This window comes from Schistocerca americana, chromosome 2 (genome assembly GCF_021461395.2).
Source record: "Schistocerca americana isolate TAMUIC-IGC-003095 chromosome 2, iqSchAmer2.1, whole genome shotgun sequence".
In the NCBI taxonomy this organism is placed as follows: Eukaryota; Metazoa; Arthropoda; class Insecta; order Orthoptera; family Acrididae; genus Schistocerca; species Schistocerca americana.
In genome coordinates, this window is record NC_060120.1 from 362,954,035 (window position 1) to 362,966,698 (window position 12,664).

The 12,664-nt window shown below is 46.8% G+C and overlaps 1 pseudogene; it reads right to left on the reverse strand.

Annotated features, from left to right (window-relative positions):
* Positions 1-290: 290 nt before the first annotated feature.
* LOC124597105 lies at positions 291-408 on the reverse strand (annotated as a pseudogene).
* Between the last annotated feature and the right edge of the window lie 12,256 nt (positions 409-12,664).

Sequence of the window (12,664 nt, forward strand, 5' to 3'; positions counted from 1 at the left end):
GTTCTGGTAAGGAACTGGCGACCGTTGGTTATTTCATTAATGACATACTTTGAAAACCTTTCTTCCAAATTTTCCACTAACTCTCCTCCCGAACAGGCCATGTAGGCTCAAAGGTACCGACCGGTCGCCGTGTCATCCTTAACCTACAGGGGTCATTGGATGCGGATATGGAGGGGCATGTGGTCAACACACCGATCTCCCGAACGTATCTCAGTTTACGAGACCAGAGCTGCAGCTTCTCAATCAAGTAGCTCCTCAGTTTGCCTCGCAAGGGCTGAATGCACCCCGCTTGCCAACAGCGCACGGCAGACCGGATGGTCACCCATCCAAGTTCTAGTCCAGCCCGACAGCGCTTAACTTCGGTGGTCTGACAGGAACCGGTGTTACCACTGCGCCAAGGCCGTTGGCTTCCACTAACTACTGTTAATTAAAAAACTAGTTTACCTAATTAAAAATATATAAAATTAACCGAACTTTGTTTCTAATAGTTATTGCTAAAATACTGATCATGGCGATTCCGTTATAACTTCATATACTTTTGTCGGTTTTGCATTATTATTCGGAATAGATACCTTTTTCCCACAGATTAGCGACTTTAGGTACACGGTGATATAGAAAAGCATAATTAGCCGGAGAGGTAGCAGGGTTATAAACTTACTCCCTAAAGTATTTGCTGGATGCATCCCAATCTCTGCCATTCCCCACAGTTTTTACCCTCTGCAGCTCTCTCTGCTACCAGGGATGTTATTTTCTGAAATCTTACCATATGTTTTATCATCCTCTCCCTTCTTCTGTTCATTGGTTTTTCATATCGACTTCGATTTCTTCTTCTATCACATCACGAGTGAGTTCCTCCTCCTCCTATAGGCATTCAGTGTAGTCTTTCCACCATATATTCTTCCTCAGCGTTTAACTTCCACTAAGAAAGGGAATTAGAATAATTTTTAACGAAATATACGCTAACATTGCCTTAAACTGTCGTAAGAAGACAGAAGATCCAGTTGAATCCAAACTCGAAATACGTATCTCAACAAGAAGTGATTCAGAATGCAGAATATCACCAGCCTTGTCTCTGTCCAGTGGAATGGTTGGCGCTAAGCCAGGCTCATTCAGTTAACAGCCAGCAGACGGAGTGGAGACGTGAAAGCAAATGGCAGTACGCCTCATCGACAAAGGAGAGCTGAGGATCAGCATGTAAGTGAGTTTGAAATAGCAGAATTATCGGTCTCGGGAAGTAGAGGTACTGTCGTACAGAGGGCACATTCCGTGTGTGGCACCAGTGGATTGTCGAGGGTAGTACGCAACGCGGTGTGATTACAGTACGGGATGGCTGCCATATTCTCGGAACTGCCGCAGTGATATCCGCTTCATCGTCCGTGCGGAGGCTCGACGTTTGAGCACTGCAATGCCTGTGAACCTGTTTGTGTTACCGGCTCGACACCGTCTCCTCTGAGCTGTATTAGTAGCACACATACTGACGCATCGATTTCTATTGCCCACGTACCACAAAGGCCTCCAACTGCACCGTGGGCGTGGACGCTTTCGATAGTGTGCTGAATGTCAAACTTAAGTGTTTTCCGACGAGTTCCTTCTCGGTGCGTGTCAGAGTAATGATAGCGTACCACTAGTTTTTATCACTATCATTACACTAGGGAATGAACGAAATAACGATGGTCTTTAAAAAAACAAAATTGTACCTTTGGCATGTAACTGAGTGACTGTTCCCAGCGAGAGCTTCTGTAGTGAACCACATGCTATCTGTCAGCTGACTGTGCCATATTTACGTAATGCTTACTCTTTTATCTTTTATAAGCCATCAAATAAACTGAAGATAATGTCGCAGTATCATTCCGGAACATATTAGTGTTTTTATGCTGTTACTTACTTACTTTATCCGAATAACCCGAAAAACACTAAATAGCTGAGCACCGATCGGATAATAAATGTGTTTTGCGATGTATCAAAGTGTTTTTTTTTAAAATGTATCATTTACAAAGTACGTGGACGCTTAGATACGTGATGCATCCGAAATCATCATAAAAACTTTAGTTGCCCAACGTTATAACAGTGTATTATTATGACCTGTTATCAGCTACCACGAGCTCTGTCTGTACTTACATAAGTGTGCTAGAAGCTTCAGACGTACAATTTAGGTAATGCTGTGCCGGATGTAGGCTATGTACACCAAGCGAAATAAAATAAAATGAAATAAAAAGCTTTTGCGAACTGCAGAGAGAGAGGGGCATAGTGAACAAACGCAGGTGTGTGATAGTTTGGAATGGCACTGAATACGATATGCGACTTTGGGTCTTATCTATTAAGGAGTATTTGTGCTTTAACACTTGCTGCAGGAGGTTTTACAGGCAGGGACATAGGTCCTCGTTGACGTAACTGAAGATACCTAATGACGGCAGGAAATTCGCCTACTTATACGTCGGGAGACATGTGCAAGCTTTCTGTGCTAAAAGAGGGGTACATAGGCCTCCACGTTCGTTCTACACGTTGGGCATCTAGCATTGTTGGGACATAGTTGGTCGCAAATTGTTTGTCACAGACTTACAAATTCCACTTGATTCTTTGTGAAGTCATATACAACCCGCATGGAGGTAGATTCCGTAGCAATTCATCGAGGCTCTCTTTGTATCTATATCACGGAATTTAGAGGCTCTGATTGGACTTGCCGGCCGAAGTGGCCGCGCGGTTCTGGCGCTGCAGTCTGGAACCGCGAGACCGCTACGGTCGCAGGTTCGAATCCTGCCTCGGGCATGGATGTGTGTGATGTCCTTAGGTTAGTTAGGTTTAAGTAGTTCTAAGTTCTAGGGGACTGATAACCACAGCAGCTGAGTCCCATAGTGCTCAGAGCCATTTTGATTGGTTCAAATGGCTCTGAGCACTATGGGACTTAACTTCTGTGGTCATCAGTCCTCTAGAACAGAACTACTTAAACCTAACTAACCTAAGGACATCACACACATCCATGCTCGAGGCAGGATTCGAACCTGCGACCGTAGCAGTCGCGCGTTTCCAGACTGTAGCGCCTTTAACCGCTTGGCCACTACGGCCGGCCAAAACTTAATTCCGATGAGATTTCGTGTACCTAACATGTACCTAACGTGTGGTATGAAGTTCTTTTCCGTATCCTCTTTGATTCTGGATTTTTTTTCGATTGAAAGTTGGGGAAGAGACGTGCAGCGCGAACGATTGTGTAATCGGATCCGTACTTGATATAATGATTAGCAGCTCTCTTTACCAGTGGGGAAATGTAAGATAATACCTACAACAAAGAGAAAAAGCCCAACAGAATCCGATTACATGATACTGCTGAATACCTCGAGTATGTCACATCCCATAGCTATTTAGTGATAACACTAAGAAGGAATATGTAATGGTAAAATCAGTCTTACAGGAAGCACATGGAAGACTTCGTGGATTTTGGTAAAATGCATTGAGCCTGTAAAAGATTTCAAACACAAGTCTCTAGCGAAACCAATCCTAGAGTACTGTTCCAGCGTTTCAAGTCCTTACCAAGGAGGTACGACAAAGAACATCGTAAGGAACTGCGGGGTCGTAGTAGACTGGTATAGCTCAAGAAACTTCCGTGGGAAACCTTTGAAAAAAGGCGATACAGTTGTCGCGAAATCATGTCTAGTAATCGTATATCACTGCCTTAGATGGACGGAGACGCATCGATGGAAGGGACCATGGATATCGCGGGTTTTGCGGCGATAGCTGCACCAAGTAACCGCCAGCCACGAATATCGGACACCTGGGGAATGCAAAGATGTCAGTGTAACTAACCACCTGTCTTTGGCCAGCCACGGCAGGCACGTCACTACTAGCCACGCAGCGTCCCCGTCCTCTTACCGACATTGCAGCTGGGCTCTCAGAGCGATACCGCTGCGCTTAGATGGACTCCTTTTTGTCGTCTAGCCATGCTGTACTTCCAGAGGTCTTTGACTCTCTCAGCAGTACTTGACTGCAAGTGATAGACTCGCATACAGTTCCTCCGCATATTTGTGCTACCGAGCCATATGCCGTACGGAACACTCAGAACGTTCTCACGTCATTATTGAATCTAAAATGGTTCAAATGGCTCTGAGCACTATGGGACTCAGCATCTGAGGTCATAAGTCCCCTACAACTTAGAACTACTTAAACCTAACTAACCTAAGGACATCACACACATCCATGCCCGAGGCAGGATTCGAACCTGCGACCGTAGCGGTCGCGCGGTTCCAGACTGAAGTGCCTAGAACCGCTCGGCCACTTCGGCCGGCCATTATTGAATGACAGACGATGAAATTCTGAAATTTCCTTCAACTTGTTATATTTTCTTGTGCAGTTTGATTTCTTTCATAGATACAAGGAGGTGTACATTTAAGAGTGTGATGGACATTAAATACGGTATGGGCGTGTTTCCGTGGTTTTGGTATGGTCTCGTATTACAAGTAAGAAAACGTTAAATATGGAAGGATGTTTAATTATTACTATTTGTTACAGAAGGTAAATTTAGCAATCCTGTATTCTAGGAAGACTGTGCGACCATTACGCACTGTCTGATCAAAACTATCCGGACACTCATATGTAACGCGCAACTGACCAGTAGATGCCACGAGAGTCTGACCCGCCAGTATAAAAGCAAGCCGGGGCTATTGCGTCGTCAGTAGAGAAGCAATAACAACAGGATAGGTCCGTCAGGGCAGCTCAATGACTTCGAACGTGCACCATTCACTAGATGTCACCTGAGTAACAAATCCCTCAGAGAATTTCAACGCTTATGAACTGCCCAAGCCGTCTGTCGGTGAGGGTCATTATGAAATGGAAATGCGAAGGACCAACCAAAGATAAACCGGGACCAATTAGACCCCATGCACTGACCACTGCGCCAGCTCAATGACTTAGAACGTGCACCATTCACTAGATGTCACCTGAGTAACAAATTCCTTAGAGAATTTCAACGCTTATGAACTGCCCAAGCCGTCTGTCGGTGAGGGTCATTATGAAATGGAAATGCGAAGGACCAACCAAAGATAAACCGGGACCAATTAGACCCCATGCACTGACCACTGCGCCAGCTCAATGACTTAGAACGTGCACCATTCACTAGATGTCACCTGAGTAACAAATCCCTCAGAGAATTTCAACGCTTATGAACTGCCCAGGCCGTCTGTCGGTGATGGTCATTATGAAATGGAAATGCGAAGGACCAACCAAAGATAAACCGGGACCAATTAGACCCCATGCACTGACCACTGCGCCAGCTCAATGACTTAGAACGTGCACCATTCACTAGATGTCACCTGAGTAACAAATCCCTCAGAGAATTTCAACGCTTATGAACTGCCCAAGTCTTCTGTCGGTGATGGTCATTATGAAATGGAAATGCGAAGTAACAACCAAAGATAAACCGAGACCAATTAGATCCCATGCACTGACGAGCACTGCGGAGGTTGGTTGTATAAAAATTGCTTGATATTAGTGGAAGGCATCACTCGTGAGTTACAAAGTGCTACCAGCACTCCAGCTAACTCAGTGACTGCGTGGGGAGTTAAAAATAATGGGTTGCAATTGTCGGTCAACTACTCAAAAGCCACACTAACCGGCACTTGAGGTCGTGTAAAGAGCGGTGCCACGGATAGTGGACCAATGGAAACGAGTCACTGGGAGTGATGGATCACATTACATCCTGTGGCAACCCGATGAAAGGGTTTGGATTTTGCGAATTCCTGGGCAAGGTTACAGCCGTCATGTGTGTTGCCCACAGACGGAAGAGGCAAAGTCACGGTATGGGCGTGTTTCCCGTGGCTATGTTGTGGTCCCTTATTGCGTATAAGAAAACGTTAAATATGGAAGGATGTTATCACATTTTGTAGCATTGTGTACTGTGTACAGAAGAGAAAGAGTTGGGAGACGGTGACTGTTGTTCGCAGCGTCACAAATCACACTGTCGTAAAGCAGCACCTGTGAGGTAATTATTTGTGGACAACAACATTTCTGTTATGGACAGCCCCGTCCAGAGTCCTGTCCCCAATGGAACACCTTTGCGATGAGTTAGAACGTCGACGTCGCCCCAGACACCAGCATCACACCACATTCTGTGGCTTCGGCTCTTGAAGAACAAGGGGCTGCCATTCCTCCTCAGATATTCAAACACCTGAATTTAAGCAGAATTTAAACCGTCATGATTGTGAAGGGTGGACACACACCACAGTAATGTCTTTTAATAGGTGCCAGCTACTGTTAATCAGACGTTGTATATCTCGTGTACGTCTCACGACAAATAAAATGAGGAAGATCTAGGAGGGTACAGAAGCAAACGACAGGTCTCGTGCCCAACACGCGAATGCATGGCAAAGAAAACTAATAATACTGACACGATGTACCCGAATGCACTGTAGAGTGGCTTTTGGTGTGCTTATATGTAGCTATAGACGTAGAACCGTTTTAGCGGTGTGCTGGCTGGGCTTTTTTCCTTCGTAACACTTTGCGATAGCCGGAAGGGCGCAGTGACGTGGCGCTTTCCGCGAAGCTTGCCGTTCTGAAAACCCAGGCGAACGCCTGCGCGGCGCCGTAACAACAAGTAGTGGCTTGGCGCCAGCTGACGGCCTGGCCCGCCGCCGCCGCCAAAAAAACAAGCGAATTGCGTTATCTCGCCGTGGGAGCGCCAGGGGCAGCACCAGCGCCGGCGAGTGTGCCGGCCCGCATTACTGCGACGGCGGGCGGGCGGCCGCCCACAGAGCTTCCGGGGGCGAATTACAGCAGCTACCGCCCGCCGCCTTGATGGATACGCCGGTCCCTACTGTCTCGTCCCCACCACGAGCGGCGCACGTGTTGCGCCACATCACGCCCTAGCCGCTTCCCTCATAACGATATGTTCGTTGCTCTACATACTGCTGTAGCATCCGCAAACATGGTATATTCGTTATAATAATGTCGTGTGACGACGGCCTCCCGTCGGGTATACCGTTCGCCTGGTGCAAGTCTTTCGATTTGACGCCACTTCGGCCACTTGCGCGTCGATGGGGATGAAAAGATGATGATTAGGACAACACAACACCCAGTCCCTGAGCAGAGAAAATCTCCGACCCAGCCGGGAATCGAACCCGGGCCCTTAGGATTGACAGCCTGTCGCGCTGACCACTCAGCTACCGGGGGCGGACGTATATTCGTTTACCGCAAAAATCACAGCGCCAAGAAGAAGCTTTGTGACACAAACGAAAGCTGGTAGGCGTGTATCTACATCTGACAGATCAATCTTAAGGGCTTGGGTTCGATTCCCGGCTGGGTCGGAGATTTTCTCCGCTCGGGGACTGGGTGTTGTCCCAATCATCTTCATTTTAGCCCCATCGACGCGCAAATCGCCGAAGTGGCGTCAGATCGAAAGTCTTGCACCTGTCGAGTGGTCTACCTGGCGGGAGGCCTTAGTCACAAGATCTGACACATGGTGTCTAATCAAATTTCGCGCCAGTCGCGTAAGGGTGGCGATAGGGGCGTCAGTTATTTTTGAGATCGGACACGGTAAGTTGACGTTAGTCAAGAATGCCTTAAAGGCAACAAAGATGTTATCAACACATCACTGAGTTTGAACGAAATCGCGTAGCAGGGCTACAAGAAGGTGGATTTTCCTTTTGCAATACTGTAGAAAGATTTGGCAGGAATGTAGCCACTGTACACGACTGTTGGCAGCGGTGGTTAGGAGAATGTACGGTCGCGAGAAAACCGGACTCTGGACGGTCACGTGGCACTACCGAGGGAGATGACCATCGTGTCCGGCGTATCGCTGTGGCACATCATACTGCATCTGCAGCAGGAATTTGAGGAGCAGTTGGCACCAGAGTGACACAACGAACTGTTACTGTTCAATAACAGCTATGAAACATACGCCCTGTAGCGTGCATTCCACTGACCCCAAGTCACCGCCATTTGCGACTTTAGTGGTGTCAAGAGAGTGCTCACTGGAGGGCAGGGTGGAGGTCTGTTGTGTTTTCTGATAAAAGCTGCTTCTGTCTCGGTGCGTGTAATGACCGTATGTTGTTTGTTAAGAGTCCCGTTGAGGGCCTGTAACCAACCAGACTGCGTGCTAGACACACTGAACCTACACCTGCAGTTGTGATATGGGATGCGATTTCTGACGACAGCACACTGACTCCAAATCTGCACGTCAGTCAGGTGATTCGAAGCGCTGGTCTGCTGTTCACGAAAAGCATTCAGTGGTGGGATAACGTTCGCCCACATATCGCTGTTGTAACCCAGCATGCTCTACAGAGTGCCGACATGTTGGTTTGGCCTGCTCGACCACCAGATCTTTCTCCAATCGACCACATTTGGGATATCATCGGACGACATCTCCAGCGCATCCATAAACAACATTAACAGCCCCTCTACTGACCGACCAAGTGCAACAGGTATGGAACTCCATCACACAAAATGACACATGGCACCTGTACAACACAACGTGTGCACGTTTGCATGGTTGCATTCAACATTCTGGCGGTTACACCGGTTATTAATGTACCAGTATTTCACATTTTCAGTGGCTTACCTGTATTCTTGTAATGTTAATCACTTAAATATTTTACCTTGACATATGTATTTCCGACAGTTCATCACTCCATATTAATTATATCTTGGTGCTGCAGCTTTTTCCGTTAGTGTATAAAATCCATGCAATAAAATTTAAAAAGTCGGTACAAATAAATGGCCGGAATGACGCAAATTTCTATGTGCCCACCTCCCTATCATGGCACACATCTGATCACATTGAATCGGTAGTCCAATTCTGTCCTCATTCGATACAGCATATCAATAGTGACGTTAACACCAGCTGTCACTGACTTGCAAGTCTTCGAGCCTCCGTTGCAGTGCTGTAACGTAGACGCTAATCTTGATGTAACCCGACAGGGAAAAATGGCGACCTTGGTGACCACTCTGGTAGCGCCAGGTCGGCGGCCGCAACACGATCTATCCGGCGATGAGGCGACGTTTCATCACGATAAACGCGTACACAACTGTGTTCGACACTTGCATGTGGATCTTATGTCACCCCCTCCCCCCTCCCCCCCCTCCCAATGCATGTGTTTTCACCCAATCTTCGCCAAAAAATTAGCGTTGCTTCATCACTGAAAATTAATTTGCTTGTGAAATCGTTATTCTCTAGATGGTTCTACATATCAATGCAGAGCTACAGACGGCTCAGTTTGTCGTCATGGCTTATGGCTTGCAGGAACTGCAGTTTGTACGGCTTATAATGGTCGCCCAATCGTTGATATTCCTATATTCGCATATATCACTCCAATATACGAAGCTTGTTAGCACTTGATGTAGAGAATTGGGTTGGCGCCATTAAATTGTATTGTAGTAGTTGCTGCTGCTGGTGGCTGGTTCACTGCTGTATCTTGATGTTAATGTTGGCTCTATATGTATTCGTCTAGGAGTAAAAAGATGAGGTCCCGTGTTGTTGATGTGCTTGTTGATAAATAATAAACCACAGCATAAGTGAACTTCAACTATTTATTGGCATGGTAGCCATCTTAACTCCGCTGACCACCCAAAGACGTTGTCACAGTACAGAGTAACACTTCTTTTACAACATCTTTGCATTGTTTTTCCACATAAGACAATAACATACACACTTTACAAAAGTTCTATCAAGACTGAGCTGACGAAGCTTCTTGCTGCTTGTATTTATAACCTCGTCAAAGAACTACTAAGAAGAGATGTGGTTTACAAGTCAGGCATCCATCTGTCATCGTAATTTGTGCAAAAAAGTTATTAATTTACATCGAGTGACATAATTTAACAGGTCATTAAAATGACAGACAGATTTGTCAACTTGTCAGAACAATTTTTTGTTGCAAAAAGGCCTTTTTTCAAAGGTACATCTATTGACTTCTCTCATTTGCATACACAAGTAAATAATGTGAATTATTAAAAATTACAGTGGTTCTCGTTTAAGATAGATGTGTTTACGTGAATAGTGAGTGAAACCAGTCCTAGTGAATAAATAGGTTTCACTGGGTAATTTTTATTTAAGGAGATCCAAAATACGTAAGTTGACCAATATTATTCGTATTTCATATTAATTATTTTAGTTGAATATAGTGTTTTTACATAATGACATCTGCTGTATCAGTGTTCAAGTGATGTTTACTTTTGTGTGGGCCAGTTATTGATTATACACTCCTGGAAATTGAAATAAGAACACCGTGAATTCATTGTCCCAGGAAGGGGAAACTTTATTGACACATTCCTGGGGTCAGATACATCACATGATCACACTGACAGACCCACAGGCACATAGACGCAGGCAACAGAGCATGCACAATGTCGGCACTAGTACAGTGTATATCCACCTTTCGCAGCAATGCAGGCTGCTATTCTCCCATGGAGACGATCGTAGAGATGCTGGATGTAGTCCTGTGGAACGGCTTGCCATGCCATTTCCACCTGGCGCCTCAGTTGGACCAGCGTTCGTGCTGGACGTGCAGACCGCGTGAGACGACGCTTCATCCAGTCCCAAACATGCTCAATGGGGGACAGATCCGGAGATCTTGCTGGCCAGGGTGGTTGACTTACAGCTTCTAGAGCACATTGGGTGGCACGGGATACATGCGGACGTGCATTGTCCTGTTGGAACAGCAAGTTCCCTTGCCGGTCTAGGAATGGTAGAACGATGGGTTCGATGACGGTTTGGATGTACCGTGCACTATTCAGTGTCCCCTCGACGATCACCAGTGGTGTACGGCCAGTGTAGGAGATCGCTCCCCACACCATGATGCCGCGCGTTGGCCCTGTGTGCCTCGGTCGTATGCAGTCCCGATTGTGGCGCTCACCTGCACGGCGCCAAACACGCATACGACCATCATTGGCACCAAGGCAGAAGCGACTCTCATCGCTGAACACGACACGTCTCCATTCGTCCCTCCATTCACGCCTGTCGCGACACCACTGGAGGCGGGCTGCACGATGTTGGGGCGTGAGCGGAAGACGGCCTAACGGTGTGCGGGACCGTAGCCCAGCTTCATGGAGACGGTTGCGAATGGTCCTCGCCGATACCCCAGGAGCAACAGCGTCCCTAATTTTCTGGGAAGTGGCGGTGCGGTCCCCTACGGCACTGCGTAGGATCCTACGGTCTTGGCGTGCATCCGTGCGTCGCTGCGGTCCGGTCCCAGGTCGACGGGCACGTGCACCTTCCGCCGACCACTGGCGACAACATCGATGTACTGTGGAGACCTCACGCCCCACGTGTTGAGCAATTCGGCGGTACGTCCACCCGGCCTCCCGCATGCCCACTATACGCCCTCGCTCAAAGTCCGTCAACTGCACATACGGTTCACGTCCACGCTGTCGCGGCATGCTACCAGTGTTAAAGACTGCGATGGAGCTCCGTATGCCACGGCAAACTGGCTGACACTGACGGCGGCGGTGCACAAATGCTGCACAGCTAGCGCCATTCGACGGCCAACACCGCGGTTCCTGGTGTGTCCGCTGTGCCGTGCGTGTGATCATTGCTTGTACAGCCCTCTCGCAGTGTCCGGAGCAAGTATGGTGGGTCTGACACACCGGTGTCAATGTGTTCTTTTTTCCATTTCCAGGAGTGTATTTTAATGGGTTGACTGTTTATGTAGACATGTTATGCAATCATTGCTAACATACACAATTTTTTTTTGGTCATCAGTCTACTGACTGGTTTGATGCGGCCCGCCACGAATTCCTTTCCTGTGCTAACCTCTTCATCTCAGAGTAGCACTTGCAACCTACGTCCTCAATTATTTGCCTGACGTATTCCAATCTCTGTCTTCCTCTACAGTTTTTGCCCTCTACAGCTCCCTCTAGTACCATGGAGGTCATTCCCTCATGTCTTAGCAGATGTCCTATCATCCTGTCCCTTCTCCTTATCAATGTTTTCCAGATATTCCTTTCCGATTCTGCGTAGAACCTCCTCATTCCTTACCTTATCAGTCCACCAAATTTTCAACATTCGTCTATAGCACCACATCTCAAATGCTTCGATTCTCTTCTGTTTCGGTTTTCCCACAGTCCATGTTTCACTACCATACAATGCTGTACTCCAGACGTACATCCCCAGAAATTTCTTCCTCAAATTAAGGCCGATATTTGATATTAGTAGACTTCTCTTGGCCAGAAATGCCTTTTTTGCCATAGCGAGTCTGCTTTTGATGTCCTCCTTGCTCCGTCCGTCATTGGTTATTTTACTGCCTAGGTAGCAGAATTCCTTAACTTCATTGACTTCGTGACCATCAATACCGATGTTAAGTTTCTCGCTGTTCTCATTTCTACTACTTCTCATTACCTTCGTCTTTCTCCGATTTACTCTCAAACCATACTGTGTACTCATTAGACTGTTCATTCCGTTCAGCAGATCATTTAATTCTTCTTCACTTTCACTCAGGATAGCAATGTCATCAGCGAATCGTATCACTGATATCCTTTCACCTTGTATTTTAATTCCACTCCTGAACCTTTCTTGTATTTCCATCATTGCTTCCTCGATGTACAGATTGAAGAGTAGGGGCGAAAAGATACAGCCTTGTCTAACACCCTTCTTAATACGAGCACTTCGTTCTTGATCGTCCACTCTTATTATTCCCTCTTGGTTGTTGTACATATTGTATATGACCCGTCTCTCCCTGAAGCTTACCCC